General features: G+C 43.0%; 1 protein-coding gene across 6 annotated transcripts in view; it reads left to right on the forward strand.

Annotated features, from left to right (window-relative positions):
• Window positions 1-21,940, forward strand: part of kank4 (KN motif and ankyrin repeat domains 4) — an 83,128-nt gene that overhangs the window by 16,717 nt on the left and 44,471 nt on the right. The gene's annotated exons all lie outside the window — the stretch shown is intronic.

Consider the following 21,940-nt stretch of genomic DNA (forward strand, 5'->3'; position numbering starts at 1 on the left):
CCTATCATCAGGGAGGTCTCTTCCGACCGTCAATCAAGGCCCACTGTTCGAATCAATCCTTCTTCTTGTAATCCAGCTCCTCAGCTGACATATTCATGTCACGAGACTCGCTTTGAAATGTTTTTTTTTTTTTCTTCTACAGTACAACAAATCATTAACAAGAGGGATGAATTGTGTATTTAGAGGCTATAGTGAATGAGATTATGGATTAGTGAGGGTGAGGCACTATTTTAAGACACAGTTATGTGACAGAAATAGTTCATGCTGGATATTGAGATATATCAGTGTTACTATGTGTGACTTGGTCCATATTATTTAATTTACTTTGAGATGATTCACTCTCATTTATATTCATTTCTGTCCTGTGCTGCAAACCACAAGAAGGTTCTTTACATTTCTACCTTCTACATTTCATTTTTATTTCATGATTACATTTTTTCATCATAGTACAGCTTGGAGAGATGACAGGAAATACGAAGAGAGAGGGGGGGATGGCACGCAGCAAGGGGCCGCAGGACGGACTTGAGCCCTGGGCCGCTGCAGTGAGGACAGAGCCTCAGTTCATGAGCTGCCGCTCTACTGACTGAGCTACCGGGCCGCTGCCTTGCTTACATTTTTAAAGTCAGGTTAGGCTTAGGCACTCAAATACTTGCCTAAAATTAGGAAAAGATCATGTTTTCGCTGAAATACCTGGTTCTCCTGGCCACAAAGACGGCTGGAAAGGTGAATGGTTGTCTTGGACTGTGCCGCTACTGTTTATCTTATTGTGATGCTTGCTTTTGAAACTTGGTACTGTACAAGTTATGTTTTTTTTTTTTATCCTAACCAACACTGGCACCACATTATTATAGCTTTGTCCTCAATCTCTTGGGTTGAAGCTGCCACAGCACATTTAACACAGACCTGTACTGGTTTTAAAATCCATTTTTGGAGCTTTTTCTTGGATTTTCTCAAGTGAGAGTTGGTCAGTGGTAGTATGATGCATGAGAATGGTGGCTCAAGGAGATGGTAAGCTATTTTGGTGAATCATGAGAAAAACTTGATGTAATCAGATTATAAAAAAAAGACTTTTCTTAGAGTTGCCCTTTGTTGCATGTTGGAGAGAATTGTAAACGTGTTCATACTTATTTTCATTCATGACCTTTTCTTGACGTGCCTCACATGTAGAGCCTGGAAATTCAGACCAGTGGACTACAATTCAAAATATCTTCCGACAAATTATACAAAAACTGTGCCAAACCAGACTTCTACAGCACTGGCCATCCTATCTACTCCTATCTTCGCCTGGCCCCTGCAGCTCCAGAAGTTGCTGACACGGTGCCATTATCTCCCTGTTCTCCCCGGTAACTAAAATCCACAGACAGCTTCCCATGTCAGCCAATCAGATAACAGATAGCCCCTGATTTCGAGTCAATGCTGCATGCCTTTCATCCTGCTGCTAGAAAGCATTTTGCTAGACAGACAGGATCCCGGGAAGTGTTTACTGTAGTAGTGTAGACAACATCTCAGGAATGGGCATGATGAGAAAGAGGACGTGGAAAGAAAAAAAAAACAGGATGAATGAAGGGAGGAGGAAAGGTGTGAGGTCGGGAGAGGAATAGATGTAAGCAGGCAGACTCGAGATAAATTAAAACCAAGGATTGAGTATGACTGGAGGGGGGGGGGGGGGGATTATGAGAGCAGAGACGAATGCTCTTTCGGCTCACCTCTCTCATGTCAGCTATAGGGAGCCCTGGTTGAGAGACGTAGAAGGAATCAAAGAATGAATAACTGTGAGAAGGAGAGGGAGAGAGAATGTCAGCGAAGCATTCCAGAGGCCACGTTTCCCCCACTATCTGTCTTTCCGCCTGTATGTCTGCCTCCCAATCAGATATTTCTATCAGTCAGCAGTGGGTTCCTGAAACACTGAGGCATCTCTTTTTGCATCGGCAAATCAGATGCAGAGAGGCGGAGGACGGGAGGGAGGGAGAAGGAAACATTTGAGGGCAGAAAAAAACCAAGAGGGTAAGGAAGATGAGACGAGGCAGCAGCGATGGCTGAGGAGGGAGCGAGTGAGAGAGCAGAATCTGCACCCCTGATATATTTGGCATCTTAAATGAGGCTTTCGGTAGCACTGACACACTCACTATTTGGAGTATATTTCAATGCACTGCAGTCATATTTCCTTCGCAACATCAGTGTCGTCACGAAACTCATCGGAGCCCAGACCGAGCCTCAGAGCAAACGGCTGTCCTCACCACTACGTTCTCTGATCGTACCGCACGTTCACAGTGGACAGAGGCGGCTTTCCTGTTCAAGCTAGCCTGCTTGGTCAGCTGTCAGTGTGTATTATTTTAACCATCGAGTGTAGTAAGGGTTGCAGAATTACAGTTGCTGACAAGTTGCAGTTTCATAGTGTATATGGATACATACAAGACTTTATTTATTTTTCTTTGTGTTTGTAGCCACGCTCATTGCTTGGCCCCAGGGATGGCAATGTTGGTTTGTTCATCATGGTCCAGACTAAATGTGTGTTCGCGTGCTGTTGGAATTATCGGGAAAACGTCTTCCTGAGTTGGAAAATTCCCTCTGAAGTCAGAAAGCTTTGAAAGACGGAAAATGGTGGTACGCAGGTTGCCGAGTCGACGTCATGTGACGCCGGATGAACGTAAAAATTGGGTTGATGATAGGAAACCTTCTGGTCATGTACTGTATAGTCATTGTATGGTTCCCTTTGCTCTTCCGTTTCATTCAATGTGTTGTTTAAACGCTGAGTGATGAAATCCATGTTGACATCGTTTTTTTAATACTGGTTTCCTCTGGGGAAAATGCTTTTTTGGGTGCAGGGGAATTTTTCTTCTAAGTCCATGTTGTGATCATGTTAGCATGCTGATATTAGCATGTATCTGAAGTACAGCCTCAGAGAGCAGCTAGTGTGACTGTAGTGACTGTAGACTCTTTAATCTTGGTTCACAGAAGTAGCACATCAAATGTGCTATCTGTTGAACGGTGACATTTCTTTGTCTTTGTTGGCTCTGTACTCCAGCAGGTTTGAAATGAAATCATAATTTCAGCTTCTTTTAACATTCATGTTTGCTGGACTGTCCAAAAATTGGGGGAATGTGGATAAAAATGTCTACAAGGCCTTCTCTTTAAACCTCCATCAAGACTGAAATCAGTCATCATTCCTTTTGAACGAGCTGATAGTCGAGCCAAAAGACAGCCGGAACTGTTTGTTGAACCTGTCAAATGAATAACTGAAATAAAACAATACAAATGTCTGCACCGTTAGGCCTGAGTACATCACACTTTGCTCCTGCTGTGTGGTCATGCCTCCTCCCAGTAGAGTGCTAAAGCCAACGCATGCTTTGCCAAGCCGCATCATGGCACAAACACCAACCACCGGTGACCCACTGACGCTTTGTTTTTCTGTGTCAGGATGCCACCGCTGTGCATTGTATGCAGCTGACTAAGCCGCTTCAGACCTCTCTATGCAATGCTGTAATTTGGCCACGACCCAGAGCCCCAGATTTGTCCTAAACCATTTCAGTTAGGACGGTCATGCCAACTGTGGTTTGATGTGGAGGGAAATTATAGCCTGACTAACAAACCCAATTTGTCAACGCAGGATGGAGCAGATGGGTGGTGTTTAGTATGTCCATTTGGTCCAGTCCTGTTGTGTCTTTATCAGATTGTCTCACTGTTTTGCACACACTTATCTGGCGTTTGATCGTAGGTGGCCATCTGTTTGTTTACTGTGCAAAGATGCAGGCTTTCTAGACAGCCTGCACTTCTGTGTCTTTCATCCTGCGGTAGATTTATATATTGTCTAAATAAGGTGTGCGCGTCCTGCATGCGTGTGTTTCATCTCTCTTCTTTAGTGATGCTGAAAACACGGTTCTCTCCCTCATCCTCCCTCTGAGGTTTAAAACCTGCACACACACACACACACACACGTGCATGCACAGATGGATGCAGAGTGGTCTGCAGAATAAAAAAAGATTTTCTATCTCTTCCTGGCTCTTAGGTTATTTTTATCCTGAATGCTTGTAAGCTATGTATCTTCCTTTTTTACAGTACATACCTCTGTCCCTCAGTGACTTCTCCTTTCACCTCTCTTCCTTTCAGATCTTTCTCTCCTCTCTCTCTCTCTCTCTCTCTCTCTGTCCGCTCCCTCCCTCTTTATAGCCATCCATTCACCGTGGCTGTGTGAGAGTGAGGCTAGGAGGGAAGAGATGAAAGACGCCAGAATGGGGTTTTCATTATAGACACACACAATTCTCCTAATGTAGTGTGTGTGTGCGTGTGTGTGTGTGTGTGTGTGTATATAACTGAATGCACCTAAATTAATTTATGGGTTTTTCTTGCATTCTGGCGGTGTTTTCGCATGTTCCGACTGATGAAACTCTGAAATTGAAAGGATTAACGTGCTTTGGGTTGAAACATTTCTAAATGTGTAACATGCGTCATTCATCCGATTTAGAGCCAATTATGTGTTTGTGTTTGTGTGTGTCTGTGTGTGTACGACACTTTGTGTAAGGCACTTAAAGATAACCAGGATAAGTCTGTTACCAAGAAACCATGACAGTGCATTTTAGAGTGTGAGTGTGAGTGTGCGTGCATCTCTGTATATGGGTGGGTAGGTTGTACATGAATATTACTGGATGTAAGAGCATTAACACATTTTGCATGTCTTTGTTCACTCACTCGCTCACTTTCTTTCTCTGAAAAGCACAAACACATGAAGGCTCAATCTCATTTCCAATTTTGAAGCGTACCCATCATTGTCTAGTGCCTCTTTGCCCCTGGAAACAGAGTTACTAGGAGTAATGGATCAAATCTAAGAGGGACAACCTTTCAAGACCTCATATGTCATCAGTTGTCAGTGGTGGCATTTATGTAAACAGACGCGACTGGACATTCAGACGATGCTGTCCTCGGTTGTGGTGATTTATCCTGCGTAACTGTTGCAATCCTTGTGTTGTCACAATACCATTTACCATTCTGATCAAGAAAGAAAAGCATGGACGCTCGCAATTCATTCACAGCTTCACGCCATCAATCGAGCCATCAAATAAAAAAAGAGCACTACTTTACAACCCGGCCACTAGTGCTGCTTTATAGGCTAACAAAAGCAACCTTTGCTACTAGCCTGCCAGTCTCTACTGATATGAGACAAGCGGTACCAAAGAGCAGCATCTTTGCTGCTTGACTTTTGTCAAATTTCGGGTGTCATATGCCATCAAACGAGGGGGAATAAAACATTGAAATACATGAAATGTGAGAGCCATGTAGCCTGAGCAATACCAACAAGCACTGCGACACCCTACCCCTTGGCATAAATGCATGAAACAAAGGGGTAAGGCTAAATGGTAGGGGCAAGGGGTATTTTGAGATTGGAACAAAGACTATGCTTGCTAGTTAAGGCCTTTGCATCAGGGCTGCTAACAAATATTTTCAGCATTGATAAATCTTCCTTTTATTTTTCTGATTCATTTAGCTGATTTGTTATGTCTATAAACTGCCCAAATTCTCATCACTCGATTTCCCAGAGCCCACGGTTTGTTTTGTCCAGCCAGCTGTCCAAAATCCCAAGATATTCAGTCTGTGATGATATATAACAGAGAAAAAGTGGCAGCCTGGAACCACAGGAAGTTTGGTATGTTTGTTACTAGACTAATTGATAAGTTGACTAATGGCGTTAAAAGTACTTTAAATCGCAAATCAGCAAATCACCAAATAATGGCAAAAAAACGTAATGCTGCTTTTCTACTGTGTAAATGTAAATGCATTGCCACAATTAATTTGCCTTGTCAATGAGAAAATCCTCTCAGCGGTGACTTGAAATTGAATGAATTGTCGGTGGATTGAGTGCGGCGCTGCTGAGTGGGGGCCCGACGTCTCCGTGCCGCAGCCCGGTTGACTCTTGACATACAGCTTTGTGGGGGTGTTTAACATGGCGGTGAATGGGAAGAGGATAAGCTGACTGGCAGAAAGAGCCCCCCTTTGATGGGATTAACACAGTGGCAGACAGGGACCAGTACTTTAGATTGATTAAAGTGTAATCCTGGTGGATAATCATGCCTCCTGATGTGACATGTGCGGCCAGCGCCCTTATTCAGCACACCCCCATCGCCGTCTTACGCACACATACACACAAACACCGTCCTCGGCCTAATTCATGCTCTCTCCATCTCACTCTTACTTTCCCATTTCTTATTAAGTCCTTCTCTGACTATGCTTTGTGGGAAAAGGTCAAGCGGGATGTAGAAGAGATGGCGAAGATTGGAAAGGACAGTCGGCTAGTCACACAGGGAGACGCTGCGCCAAGAATCACTCCCTTGTTCGCTCATCACCACGTAATGAACTCGCAAGAGTTTACTCCAAAGTCGGGAGTTTTTCATTTTTCACAGTCGTGATCGTCATCATTTTGTGCATAACTCAAATTTACACACTCGCATAAAATAGTACACATCTTACGAAGACCTCGCTTTTGCGAGGCACTTTGTTTTCAGGTTGTCCATCCATCTCGTTAAGGCCTTTTCTCAAGAATGCCTTGAGGGAATTTCCTCAATTTTGGCTCACACATCTATTTGGACTCAAGGATGAAATGATTAGATATTGGTGCTCAAAGGCCAAGGTCACTGTAACCTCACAAAAAACAGTTTTGGTCAGTACTCAATTGATGTTCATTTGATGATTATGACAATGTTTTACGTAAATATCTAATAGGATGAAATAATGAAGTTATGACACAGTCAGAGGTCAAAGTTACAGTGAGGCCATGATGTCCTGCAACAAAAAGCTGAGGAACAGCAACTCATGCTATTGTGTTTGTCAAGCAGATTTTGGTCACTGAAATGTGGTACACGTTAACGTCCATGGACAAACTGAATTGCCTCCAGTTTTCCATGCTTCCTTCCCAGATGGATGACTCATGGGAACACTGGGCATGAGGGGCACTGACAGTATGAAGCTGAGGTCAACTATCAGTAGTTGTTCAGGCATTATCATGATGGGGGAAAAAGCTCCGTAGAGTCTCTTGTGTGATAGCCCCGAGTATGGGAACTGGCCTGCAGCCCAAAAGAGGAAGAAGGCTATTTATTTTAGATCCATATAACACTTCCATGGTCTGGATGAACTCAGCTGTAATGCATTTGTCATGTTCTGAGGGAGATTAAAATGTGATTATGGTGAGTTTTGTGGTGAGTCTGTGGTTTAGCTTTTGGGTATGGGAACACAGTGAGCAGACTTTAACTTAAGGTCCCGCTCTTGTATTTATACTCTGAACTCTTTATTCTGGCAATTCCACTGTGGGTTGTGTAAAATAATAAAAAAGAGAATAAAAAATAGCTAATAGCTAATAACAAAGTGTGCAAACTGGGAGATTTTATAGTTAATCTTCATCATTTCTTCTTGTATTCAGCGCCATCTCACCTGCTCGGGCTATACACTTCTCTCCCCTCTTTTTCTTTTTGCTGAAGGATTTCATAATAGCAACTCAAGTGGTGACATCTTATCCTGGCAGACAAAGCGGGGGACAGGAAAGGAAATCAATTTAGTGAGAATATTAGAGCCAAGATATGAGCTGATGCATGCTGGTTAGTGTCGAGATGAAGCGTCAGGGATGTAGTTTGTCCTGATTGTGCCGCTATTCTCTGCTCATCCAGCAGAAAAAAGCCCTATTTGGGCCATAATACGCATGGTGGCATATGGAGTGTTGTCAGCATGTGTTCTGGTGACATTATGTAGCCATATGTTATTATCTTGTTGAATACAGAAAAATGGACAAGGCCTGTGAGGCTTTAGCTGTCCGTCCCCTCTCTTTTTCTTTCTTTTTGAATTTGATGATATTCCCTTTCATCGAATTTGTTCGACACCTTTTAACGTGATCACCTTTCAGGTTTTTTCTCCTGTCTCTTCCTCCGACAGATTCTCTTTCTCCCTCTGTTTGACACACCAGCCTCACACATACTGTAGACAGAGCTCATCTTAAGCCATCTGTACCGTACGCCTCTGGCCATCTGCTCGCTCAACCTCTTGACAGTGGTCTAAACGTTAACTCGGTGTCGTCGATGGAGAGGTGAGCGGATTAAACTTTTGGACTTTGTTTTTTCCCTCCCGCTTCACTCACAGCGCGCGGTGGTAAGAGGCTATAAAGGAACAGATGGTTTCCTCACATCAGCATCATGAAAAGCGGAGGATAGTCTGATTTGAAGGGCACTTACCACAAGGTGATTTTCAAATAAACATACAGCGCAGGGTTTTTATAGGTATGCTAATCCGTTGCATCCTGTGCTATAATCACTTCAAGACTTTAGACAGCATGAGGGGGTACAGGTGGATAGCTGGTTGGACGGATCGGTGGATGTGCCTGTGCCCTCCAATAGTCAAGATTAGACCGTTTTTTAAAGCGCTAGATTTCGACAGATATGAATGGCTTCTCATCTGCCCCATTTTCTCCATCAAGCAAACCTATTTTCAGTTCTGCGTCATTTCAGGGGGTTGACATGTTGTTTGTCACGTTCAGCTCCATCAGTTTTAGGTCTTCGGGAGTGCCTATATGTAAAAGTATTAGCATGGAAAGAAAAGTACTTTAAATCCATTTGTGGCTCAGAGGCAAGCTGCGTGTAATCTGATAAATCACCTACTGTGATGTCACTAGGCTGCATTGTTGGTACTAGGGAGCAGGATTTGAAAAGCAGTCCACTGGTCTGCATTGCACTACCAGAACACTTTTGGACGCCTGGACATTTATAAACAAATGATCAAAACTGATACAGCAGAACCAGAGATATCATTTTTATTCCACGCATTCTTCCTCCTTTTCAGAACCCGGCGCCTACATTTGTCCTGGTAGTTGTTCCCCTGAGGAAACAAAAATTTGCCTGTTGTCTGTATGACAGTGGTGCCAGCACTAATGCCACTTGGAAACACCAGGGGGCTGGGGTAGGGTTGTCTGTTTAAGTAGAAATGCTGAATGATTAATGAGAAAGTATGCTTGCTTCTAATTGTTTGTTTCATATCATTGTAAATTAAATACCTATGGGTTCTTTTTCATGGTTGCGTACAATTATTGAAAGATGTCCCTCCGGGCTGTGAGGAACTGTGATGGGCATGTATCAGTGTCTGACATTTTTATGAGCTAAATGATTAATCAATTACTTCCTTGCTGTGCAGCTTGATTAAAATGTGTTTAATGGAGTCTCACTCTGAGATGGCATTAACTAGTAGCTATTTTTGTCTATAACAGGAGGAGGATATTTAAACTCGTCATTCTTTTATTTAAATGTTTTTTTAATTGCTCTCCGTCTTGTCTTGAGATTCAGTATCCCTTGTCTTCATTGTTCTTCACTTTCACAAGTGTGAAGGTTCAGAAAAGACCCTCAGCCCTGTGTCCATCCCTCCCAGCTGTAGGAAGCAACCTTATTTTTCCCTTGGTTGCAAAGCTGTAATTTGAAAGTGACTTTAACAACTCCGGCAGGTTGACAGCCAATCCATGTATTTCCCAGGTTAGTGGTCCGGTGCCAAAGGGGAGAGAGAGAGAGAGGAACAGCATGAAGCTGTCATGGAGTTATGGCCACAGTGGTAAGAGGAGCAGCAGGGGAAAGAGAGCTGAGGCATGAAGCAGAGACAGGTTCGAGAAAAGGCCAAGTGTGCACTCCAGTCCAGGAGCTAAAATGAGAGAGGCAGGAAACTAGTATGGCTTTATTCCATCTACTGAAGAGAGAGAGATGCAGTTGTGGTCCTTTGAAGACAAGGGGAATCCCAGTGAGGTGACCAGCTCCCAGAAATCATCCTGTTTCCTGTTTGTCCTCCCTGAATCTTAAGATTGTGACCTTACAGCTTGCACAAACAGAAAACCATTCAGGATGCACTTCTGCGGTTATGTCTCAGCGGGAGAGGAGAGCTGTTTGAGGAAATAAGTAAAGCTCTGTCCTCCCTGAACAAATGCCACTAAGTTGCCCTTGAGCTGGGAACTTAAATCCCAGCAGCACCAGTAAAGCTGCCCCATGGACTGAAGCTGTGGTTGCATGTGGGAACTGTCCAGTGTGGGAAATAAAGCATATATGTTTAGCAAAACTCTTTCTTGCGTTATGAAATTACGTTGATTTCCGTATTTGTCACTCTTTGAAACTTTAAATTACATTGAACCTATGCCATCAAAATGACCATCACTGAGATATAAAGGGGTTTTTGTTCGCCTGAATAATCTTGATATTTGGAAGAACAAAATATCCCAGAGCAAATGACATTAAAAATCAGGCGGCACGTGCATGAGCGGGCACTCAGAGCCAGCACAGAGGGTTGCCTAAACACAGCCAAGTCTTCACAGACCATGGCCTGTTCTTTTCCCATTGAGCGCCTTCTGCAACTGCCTCTTTTTGGAAATGACTTCATCAGTTTCCTCCTCAGCTGCCAGGACTGTAATTTAAATTTGAAAACTACCGTTTAATTGCACATGTAAAAGCTGTGTTTTCAGTTCAGTTCACCTGCGAAGATAAAGCAGGTAAATAATGCCTCAGGCTCTCTATGTTGACATTAGCGATTACACCAGGGATCAGCAAAAGGTGTTGTGCGTCCACCTTTACATGTCTTTTATTAGCTCTGCGTTTTCCTCAACTCATGGATATTGTGTTATGAAATGTTCTTCTTCACATCCAGTTTCCCACATCTTTCATCTTCATCTTTTATACGCGTCTGAACAGCCTCAAAGTGGTGCGTCTGCCTCTAGTCAGCCAGCCAGCCTTTTGTTTTACAGGGCTCTCTGCTCTTTGAACAAAGTCTGTTTTTAAATTAGCTCCCTTCAGGCTAAACCTTATCGTGTACTTTCTGTTTGGATTTTCTAGCTTCATTGTGTGTGAATGTGCAGTCGACTGACCCAGTGCCCTGGTCTGACTGTGGCCTACAAGAGGGTCTTACGAAACCCATTTTCGTGGTCTCTTTTATACTAAGTATACTAAGTTGGCTCAGTGTGCTTAAGCAGAAGTGCCTTGAGCTGCAGTTCTCCTAATGGCCTCTAGACATTGGCTTCCTGTACTTGAAGTGAAGGGGAAACCGCCGTCTTCTCTTGAAAAATACCAAAGCAATACATTTGTCTATGAGAAGTGGGGGTACACTCACTTGATTTACAGATGCCTTAGTCCGTTGCACTCCAAACAACTGACAAAATGACATCTGGCAAGAAATCAAACAACACTTGAGGAATTTACGAGGGACATTAAGGGGGCCAACGGCAATATTTCTGTCGGTGACTATGTCTACATGCATCAAACATGCCGGTTTTTGCCCCTATTTCAAACAGACACTATTCCCAATAAGCTGTTTACATGCTTAATGTAAGTGGATATTTCACTTTTGTCATTTACATGTAGCCCTGACCCTGATATGTTATCCATCATGATGATGGAAAAGCTTTTATCAAAACAAGATTCTTTTATGTTTTACACCAGTGTTGGACTTGTTTGCCCGTGCGCTTATAGCCTCCCCCTTTTTCACTACGTTTAACAGAAGGTGTGTTTCTACTCCTGACCAGAAATGTAGGCTTTTCTTTCGGGAATGCATGTCTACCCCAGACTTTCAAACTGTTGGCTGGAGCTGGTTTGTGTACAGCGCATCCATGACAATTCACAGAGCTGACCTTAAACAGGTACGAGGTGGTAAAAACCCCCAACTGAGATACATATTCCAAATGTGCTGTATCAATGTGCAAACAATGACCCCCAAACTCAAAAATATTCAAAATAAGAGGGGAATGTAATGTAAACGTAGACATAAAGATGGTCTCATTCTCTCTTGGGTTTGCTGTGCACGAAGGGGTAAATCTTCATCTCGACCCACAGTTTTAATGAGGAGTCTCAAGTCGACTGTGCTCCCTCTGCCGTTAGATCTCCTCACGAACAAAAATGTCTCCAAACGTGTTTATTTTTAGCTGCAATTAAAACAAAACCCCTTATTTTGTTTCAGATGGCAGTCCATAATAATCTCACAAAGCAAATCAGAAGCTCGTCGCCTGCGCATCTTTGTCTTGCCAAGTGTAACAATGAGTGCGTGTTTGTGTGTGTGTGCCTGTGTGTGACAGAGACAAGAGACACAAAGAAAGACTGTTTCACTGTGTCACTTTTGAATCTCCCACCCATTGTCCCACAGTGAACCTAAACACACCCGTTTAATCTCAGCAGAGAGCTGTTCGAACCTATTTCAAGAAGCTGGTAATTTGGGAAGCTTTGGAAACAAAATGATGCTGGAGGAGCAGTCTCGCAGTCTGCTCTCTCTCTCTCTCTATCTCTCTCTCTCTGTGGTTCAGACGGGCTGATATGAATATCCGTGCAGTGGAGGTGAGGGAGGAGGAATTGGAGGATGTGGGCTTCTTTGTTTTCCGTCGGATAGAGAAAGAATTGGGGTATGAGGAGCACTGGGAGATTTATTAAAGTCGCCAGCTCCACGGCTGCAGTGAAAGCCATTTTTAAACTGTTAATACGGCCGTGTCCATAATAATTAATGGGGACACGGTGAAAACATGCAGTGCACGGTTACTTTGAATGTTGTATTAGCAGCACATTAGCTTCAATAAGCTAGTATAACGGCTAGCTTGGTTAACTGATTACAGGGAAACTGGGAAAGTCTAAATCATAAAACAGTCAAGTGGTTAGGGCACATGCCACGAACGCTGTGGACCCTGGTTCGAATCTGGCCGGAGGACCTGTACTGCATGTCTGTCTCCTCTTTCTGATCTATCCACTGTCAAATAAAGGCTTCTATGCCTCAAAAAAAAAAAAAAATAGTGTGATCCATCAACACTGCCAGGAAAGGACTCATATTTATCATAAAAATACCAAAATACACGGGAGGGGGGCTTTGATAAATCTTTAAACATTACAGTTACAGCTGAAACTGACAACAGACGTAAACAAGTTTCATACATCTCTGCAATGCAATTCAAACACCAGTTGTCTACTTGTAAGTGACTGTTGTCGTCATGGTGATTCAGTCTATAGACATATGGACCGTTTTGTCATGATACGTAGGCTACCATAGCAATTTTCCTCATTTGGATGGTTAATGATGTCAACCACGTCACCTCAAATAAATCATGATTCAGTCACTTTTGATTTGACACTGACATGACTGATGTCAAAGATCCTTCATGTTGCGCTGTATAAATCAATGGAGCGCACCCACACACACACACACACACACACACACACGGGTGTCTCCATAGTGCTTTTGAGAGTGTGTGTATTGGAATCCAGAGATTAGTCACATGACCACTGCAGTGAATAATTAAGCAGCAGAAATGATGTCTATCCCCCGTCCTCTGAGAACATACATAGATGTGCTGTGTCTGTGAGCGAGTGACAGGGGGAAAGAAAGAGAGGACCAAAGTGACCTTGGCAGCCCTTTCCTTCCCACCGTCTTATTTCTCCTTGAAGGAAAGAGAAGGAGGCGGTGAGGAGGAGTGGGAGACGGATTTCATTTGATATCTCCCCCCTGCTCAGGGAATACACCCTCTTTCCTCTCTCAGTCCGGCTATCTGTTTGTCTTTCTCTTTGGTTTACAGCAGACTAAAGCTGCCCTTGGAATTAATGACTCGGGTCTTCGTCTCCATTAACATAGAATTCACACATGATCTGCTCGGGGGTCATGGATGGATTTTATGGAACTTACTGCAGACCTCTACGAAACCTTGAATTAGAATGCAGCTCAGATTAGTGCGCTAAATTATGACACATATGAGAGTATACCAACCCTAATGCGTTGTACAGCCTTTTAAGAGCTGCGCTCCACTTGTGTAGTTTCCTTGTTAACAGGAAATAAACAGTACAGCTATTTCAAGGAGACTCTCCTCCAAACTTCTGGATACTAATACCCCAGTTTCGTTTGACTGAACTTCCCCCAGCTGTCTCATTCGTTGCTGTTAAGAAGGCCCTGATCAATACTTTCCCCTTCTCTTCTTGTAGCTGTGACCAGGAGATAAATTGGCTGCAAGCTAAGCCAGCTTGAAGACAAATAAATTGGGCCCCTGTGTGGTATAACTGCAGCGTGTGCTCGTACAGAAAAGCCCCAAGCGTCTGTACTATCAAATGAGTCAGAAACACCCAAACAATAATTATAAGATTAAGCAGTGAGCGCTGTGAAATGTATAACCAACAGCCCGTGGAAGTATAGAAAGAAGGTAACTCTGCACTGGGCCGCGAGCTTCAACAGGAAAAAGGAAGAGATGAGGAGTCACGATAAAAACAAAAAGATGAGAGAGCCGGGTCACAGGGGAGTCAGACAGAGAGAAGACAATAGTATGGGACTGCAGTGTAAGTGAGTTGACAGAGCCGGCAAGTGGTGGATCAGAACAGATATATCTTGTCTTGTATTTGTCTGTTGATGGATGGCAAGATAGGTATTTTGCTGTTTGCTCCTCTCTTCACTCGTGCATTTTCAGCAATTATTAGCCCAACAAGCGTCACCCGTGCCGCCAAGTGTGACCCATTTAAAGGCCCCGCTGCAGACCTACTCAGGTGTTTTCATTTATTCTGGCTCATTAGCCCGCTGCCCAGGTTGAGACTGGGAAGTACAAGGCTGTTATGTAAGGTCACCAAACTCAATTGCTTAATAAAAACGAATGAGGGTGTAAAGGTGCAGTCCAGAGAGGGACTGGGACTCAATAAAGGGAGACATGACTACAGAGTACAGAAATCTCGTAATGTACCTGTACAGCAGGGCTAAAAATGGTCAGTGTTAGTTGTTGTAAATATAACTCAGTGAAGGTGTCACGAGGCAGGTGACGCAGAGTGGAATGGAGTTTAAAAGCATTATGAAATACAGGTCAAGGATCCGGGGAATGATGGTTGTGATGTATTATTTCACAGAGACAGGATTGGATAGGATTATTATTATGTTCATTTTTTAACCAGTCTATTATCAGGGGATTTAACACTGCATTCACTTGCTCCTCTGATTGTCCCATTTCCCTTGTTGGGCTCCTTCCAACAAGGGAAATGGGACATTGTTGCAAATTATTGTATTTTAATGCTCAGAGTGTTTAATAAACACATTAATGGCTGTTTGACGTCTGGAGCTTCGTATTACAAAGTGCTCTCGTCTCAGACTCATTGCTGCAAGAGTACTTTCCCTAAAACCACTCAAATGTAGCTTTATCTGACTCTTAAGTAGGTTTAATGCTAACAAATAACTAATCTAGATAGATAAAGTCACTCTACATGGACAGCAGCTAACAGCTCCAGCCTGATACCATGCTACGAATTAGTAAAACACTGATATGCAATGAGAAATAATACAACTTTTCTATCCATCAACCAAACATTGACTCTCGTCTGTCATGTTTTTGTCGGAAAGTCCTGTACAAAAATCTTTGCAGAGCTTCTGAGTCGTCGTTCAGGCTTGAGGAGGCGTTCAAGTGAATTTTTCTGAGAGTAACCGAAATGCAGAATAAGGTGTTGTGGTTTGGTCAGGATTTTGCTCTCATTTCAGTGAGGATTGGGGTTGGCTGTATTTGCGTCTGTCTACAGTTCCCCAGTGTCCAGTCAGTTTGACAGATAGTTTTGTTTGTAGTTGTGATTTACATTCCAGGCTGATGCTACTTGGCTGTAATGTGTGCAAGGACAATGATAGATTAACGAAGGTACAGATGCTGTACCATTAATAAATTATGGAACGCTGTCGTTAACAGCCTGCTAACATTAGTCACTCCCACAGTCCCTATTTAAAAAACCTACCCACGCTGTTTGCTCTCCCGTCTGCTATTAGCCACACTGTGCAAGGTAATTTTGGTCTGAGCGCGCTGCAATAAAAAATGACAAAGGTGTAATTCGTCCCGTCCGTCAGGTGCAGCAAGACAAACAGTTAGATGAAAATGTCAATCTAACACAGCTTGTACGCGCCCATGAAGTCCACAGAGGAGGTTCAATCAGGCAAAATAAGTGAAAACACCTGTGTGGTTGCAGCGTTGCATTGTTTAATATCACACTGTAGACACTATTTAGGAGTTTTAAGAGAGTGTTTTATGTAGCTCTGGAGTAAATTGAGATTTAAGAGATAATGGATTTTTAAAACCACCATAAATTTGAAGGGCTAACAAATGTTGTATTTTAACTTCCATACTTAATGCAATTTGTCTTTTTAAAAACCTTATATATGAAGTTGGAATTTAAAAATTCAAAAGCACAAATCAAACCTAATCTGATCTGTGATTTACGGAAAAGTGCCCGTGCCGAGTGGTAGTGAGGGGAACGCTGAAAATGTGAAACGATTTCAGATTTTACTGCGGTTCCATCTGCTGCTTATTAAAACGGATCGTTACACAGTTTTTCTGTCTTTTGACTGGTTGAAAAATGACCTCAGCTTCATGTGGGACGTACTGCGGGGTAAAGGAGTTACTATAAAATGAAAACACAGGTCGATCCCAGTGAAACCACTAAAAAGTCAGACTCACCTCATGTGTTGTGTGACAGCAACCTTGCGTTGAATCTGTCTCACATGGATGCACACGAACACAAAAACAAACAACTTTGTATTGTCGTTTAGGCAGCTTTTTAACACCTTATTTGATAGTTTGAGTCATCAGTCATCATGGGATGAATCCAGTCTCCGTTCTTACAATATGTAAATCATTCGGGTGCTGGCACAGTGTTGTAATTTAATGTAATGTAATGTAATGTAATGGTTGTTTTCTCAGGCACTCGCTCACACCTGTCCCTCAGGTAATGAAGGAGTGTAGTTACGCATCTGCTCTGCATCCATTAACACCTTTTGTCCTACACCCATGTACCCATATGACAGAAGCTATTGCTACAACAAATAGATGAATGCAACTCCTTTTTGTTCTATAAATTACAGAGTAAACAACCTACAGGTTCCAACAGAAAGGAGATATGATTATAAAGCCTTGTAAATACAAGGTGCAGCTAATGCAGCTACAACCCCCTGACCAACACTTTCTTCATCTCAGTCCTGCAAGATGTAAGAATGATGGATTATGCCACAGTCGCAACCGAGTGGAAAATCAATTTTCCCCTGAGCTAACATTTCTCTTACGTACATTATCATATTTCACGCTACATGCCACAGACTGAGATGTTTTATTTTCAGATTTTCGATTTTGCTCACGGCAAAGCAGAAACGGGCTGATGATTAAAATAGTGGGAGTTGGTTAACGAGGTGAGGAAAAGTAGCACTTCAAAGCCACAGCCGGTCGGGACGGAGTTTGCACTCAAACAGACTTTATTTCCCTCGCGAAAGAGAGAGGGGAAAGGAGAAAAACATATTAATACTTACTGTACACAGAGTTTCTACCTGGATCCTAAATTGAAAGGGGTCTGAAATCTGTTTTACATTTTGCTTAAAAATGTATCAAATATCTGCGTGAGAGAGACACAAATAATCTCCTGAATTAGCTGAATTCATAAGAAAATGAGAACCTTGCAAGGTCCCCATCCAGTCAGTATAAGAACGTGTTGAAAACAAGCAATTAGCAAAACGAACCAGCATTACAAAATGTCAGAAACAGATTGAGAAAATGAGTCAGTAACAAAAAATAAATTGGCCCAGAATGAGAATACAAATTAGCTGAGTGTCCCTGTGGAGCTGGAAGGGATATATGCCAAAATCCACAAATAACCTTGTTTTTTTCCAACGCTGCTTAACAGGTGATGAATATAATCTCCTGTTTTAGAGGTGAGGTAAAGTTTATTTCATTATAATGCAAATGTTTTATGCAAAGAATTCATGTGTGAATCTGAAAACTTAACTTTCAATCTTCTAAGATACATTTAAGTCTACAAATCTTCTTCGGGTAGGGAAAGACAACAGCAGCAGCGTCAGCAGCGCACCAAGGACTGATAAATTACTTTTAATGATGTCGAATTCTTTTTAGGCACGTGTTGTAGATAAATGTCTGCTTTGCTTATTGCATTGTCCTGGATACACTTCTATTTCATTAAGAGTTGCTATGTGTGAGATATGGCAAGCAATTCGACTGAGGTTAGCATGCTAACCAGTTAGCTGCAGCTTGTCCTGTCTCACTTTGTATCTTTTTAAACCTGTTGGTTTGTCATTCCACGATATAGTTTGGTCAAAATAAATCCTTAATTCACAGAGTCAGATGACAAAACATTCTGACAAACATGTCAAAACCTGGCTGACTTTCCTGTCACTCTTCTTCCAGTTCACGTCTCTCCTGTTCCAACCTGCCGTGTCTTCTCATCCCCGGATTTAGAGTCCTGGTCCAAGCAGCTAAATTACTTCAGCACTGGGTTCTCTGTTGTCAAACTGGCCTCTGTTGGAGACTGTGTGCAGCCTGATTGGGCCATGTTCACTGGGTGGGAGATGGCTAGAGACAGTCAGCTAATAGGGCCAGTAGGTGGAAGGCCAACTGAGCTAACTAGCTAACAGCACCTAGTCATTACAGCTAATGGAAGCTAAAGTGAAGCTTAAAGTATTATTATTTTGGTGATATGCTGCCCCCTATTTGCTTGGAACAACGTCTGACAGCTGGCAACTTTTTACACGCTGTACCTTTGAATTACTTAAATATGTGACGAGGAAGTCCATCATCATTTTTGTTCATATAACAGGCTCTGTTATAATTACTCTAATCCTGAGAGGATCAGGACACTTCTCAGAAACAAAAGCATATCGTCAAAACCGGGATTTGCAGTCGCGAAATAAATCATTTGCAACCAGCAGCTCCTCCCGGTTCACAACTCGTTACGCTTGTTTGCTTTTTCAGTCGGCTGCCATGACCCAGTTACCCCACAGCAATAATTACCATCTATTATACATATATGTATAATGATATAAAAGAATGGCATTCTATCAAGGGTAAACATTTAAGGTGGCACGTCAACTGCATTCCACTGGCTTTAACACATGTCTGGCAATGGTCAGCATGCCTCAAGCCCCCCAGTCTTTATCTAACAGGATATATGCATATCACGCATGCTTGGCAAAGACACGCTGACGTGATCATGGCCACACATACGGCAAGCCATTGTCTCAGACGCTTGTCTCTCCTGTGATTTACTTTGGCATCAGCAAAGATAGGAATGCTGGGAGTCTTTCCACATGAACATGCAGGGGTCTTTCACATTGTCCGTTCTCTCTGTGTGCCTTTAAGAGGCGATAAAGCCTTCGGTCTGTTCTCTAGTAGGAATTTCGAGTTACCTACCTATTCCCAGCTCACCCCATGGTTACTGCAGTGATAGATGGCTTCCATTAGACTCTGAGAGACAGAATGAGGTGAGTCGAATGGGGGTTTAGCTACACAGAAGCTTTAACCCCCCCATAAGACGTATTGTTTTGATGGATTTGGGCTCGATGAGATTTTGGGATTCAGCTACAGTGAAAGGGGGGATGGGAAGGTCGAAAAGCATGTCCCAGATCCTCAACATCTGCTAGTGCGTGTGTGTGTGTGTGTGTGTGCGTTCGTCTAATTTGTGCACCTACTGCATGCGCTCAAGCTGCAGCGAATGTGGGTTACATGTGCTATTTGCATGTCGCCCTGTTTGTGTTTGGAGAAAGTGTATCCACCCACTGACTCTCTGCAGCTGACAGACAGACAGATGGGTACGCAGCAGTCGCAGCATCTCCTCAGCACCTCTGGGGCAAACAAACTACAGCGCTGTCAATATGAAAATCAAGCAGCTACATTTTCTAGCAGGGCTGAGGCAGGGTGGTGCAGGGACCCGCCGAAAATGCTTACAGCGCAAGATCAAAAGCACTTAAAAAAAAAAACTTTGGTTAATTAAAAGGATTGCGTGGACGTGATCGGAGAGACAAAATGTGAGGGGAGGCAGCGCTGTACCTCACAGAAATGAATGGAAGTTCAAAAGCCTGTTGAAATCCTCTGGAAATCACTGAATATACCATGTTGACACTCCAGTTCATTACATTATTTGGATTCATTTCACATCTCTTCAAGCTCTTGGTGTTTCCCTTTGTCTTTTGTTCCTTTATCTGGCTGTTGACCCTCGATTCTCTTTTCTCAGAAATGTCCTAATTACTTGCTTGCTCATGATTCCCATCGCCCCCCTCTCTCACTATTAAGGCACAGTCGCATGAAAAAGTGGCACAGCAAAAGTTCACCCACACGTCTTTTTGAAAGAGGCCTGGTGACGCGGTGACTACTTGCTACGTTAATAGGGATGTACCACATGTTTTCAACCAATGAGACAACTGATGATTTCACATTTATCAGTTTTAAGAAGAAGTTCATATCCTGTAGTTACTTGAACCTGAAAATATGCGACATCCCTAATACGTTTTAGACTTTTTCCCTCCTCTCTGAACCCCTGTGAAAGAAGTATTCGGAAGTTTTTTGTTGTCTTTGTATTTTTCTCCATCAGCTTCTCTTTCCTCGTTGTCTGTTGATCGTAAACCAACTTCAAAGGTTCATATCACCACGCACTGTATACGAGTGTGTAGATTTATATAGACCTTTCAGGTGTGGATCAATCGGAAAGCAGTTAATGATATCAGCCTGTCTGATTCCCTGTGTACGACTTGCAACCTTGAACACAGCAGAATAGCATTATCCCCCACCCCACCCTGAGGAAAATGGCCACTGTGTAAATATGGCCTTTTTCTCTCTGTTTCTCAGCTGTTTGACATTTCTTTTATCTTTTCTCACCCATTCCTAGCTGCTCTTCCCTCCCACCGTGGCCCTCTTACTCTCTTTATCCGACACTTCTTCTTTCTGATGCCCTTTCAGTCTCACCTCTTTTTCTGTTTGCACCATCGGAATATCAGCGTACATGAAGAGCAGCATATCAGCGTCCCCGTCACCACATCTAGCACGGTGAACCCGGCAGGCTTGGTTCGCCTGTCTAATAACCCTCTGCTGCTCTCTGCTCTTTGTGCAGTCCCTCCGCCTGCAGCGCTCATCTGTATTTAGTGTGCTTCCCAGTGTGGAGAGACAGATAATGGGGAAAGAGAAAAGAAAAGCACAGAAAGAAATACAGGTGGACAGAGGAGGAGGCTGCTAAAATGAAAGGGTTCAGCCCTGACCCTCCCCTCAATGGCCGCATGCAGCTGTTGCTCTACAATGCCAATAAACAAACCTCTCCCCTTTGGTTGTACTTCATCTTCAAGATTAGTTTGACACTCCGGCTTTTTAAGATAGGCAACCACGGAGTGTCAGGAAAGATAACAGAGCGTGCATGACACACGGAAAAGGCTGTGAGCCAAACTTGAACCCTTGATTTCATGAGAGCTGCCTCCTTCACCCCTTCTTCTTTTCTCTGGATTTTCTTCAGCTTTCCCAAATATTTCTCTCCTCTCCTCTCCTCTCCTCTCCTCTCCTCTCCTCTCTCTTTAAAAACACTGAGAAGGAGTGAAAAAGCCTGAGTCCACATTCTTTTTGTTGCATGTAACTGGATCCAGACCAGGAATACGTTCCCACAAAAAAAACCCAGTCTATTTACCCAAATAAATTATTCCATTGTTATCAGCAATTATTCAAATCCCTTGAGCCATTCCCAACATGTGGCCTCGGATTTTAAGAATTCAAGCATTTTGTTTGAATTATAAACATTTATGTACATGCTATCTTGCGATTTTCCCTTTTTAACTCAAAAGGAAAACATTACACTCACACAAAGGACTCCCTTAGGGCAGATAAAGATGGCTCTGCTTTGTGTGAGTGCTACTCAGTGGTCTGGAGTAGGAGTATTGCAGGCTGTGAGATGACTGTATATATTATATAAAATGATGTCTCGCTCTATAGCCTCTTTACTGTGTGATTACGGCTCACATCTTATTTCTGTGAGGCCTAGCAGCATAACATGTTGTGGTTGCATCGGTCACATTTTGTCACACTTAATACATTACTCTTACAGCATGAAAGACTAACCAAATGGATTTAACCCCTTTGGCATTAACACACCTCGGACCCACAATGCATCACTCCCCCCTCCCATTTTCACTTATGTAAGGAGAGATTCCTGGGAAA

The sequence above is a fragment of the Sparus aurata genome, chromosome 11 (genome assembly GCF_900880675.1).
Source record: "Sparus aurata chromosome 11, fSpaAur1.1, whole genome shotgun sequence".
Classification (NCBI taxonomy): Eukaryota; Metazoa; Chordata; class Actinopteri; order Spariformes; family Sparidae; genus Sparus; species Sparus aurata.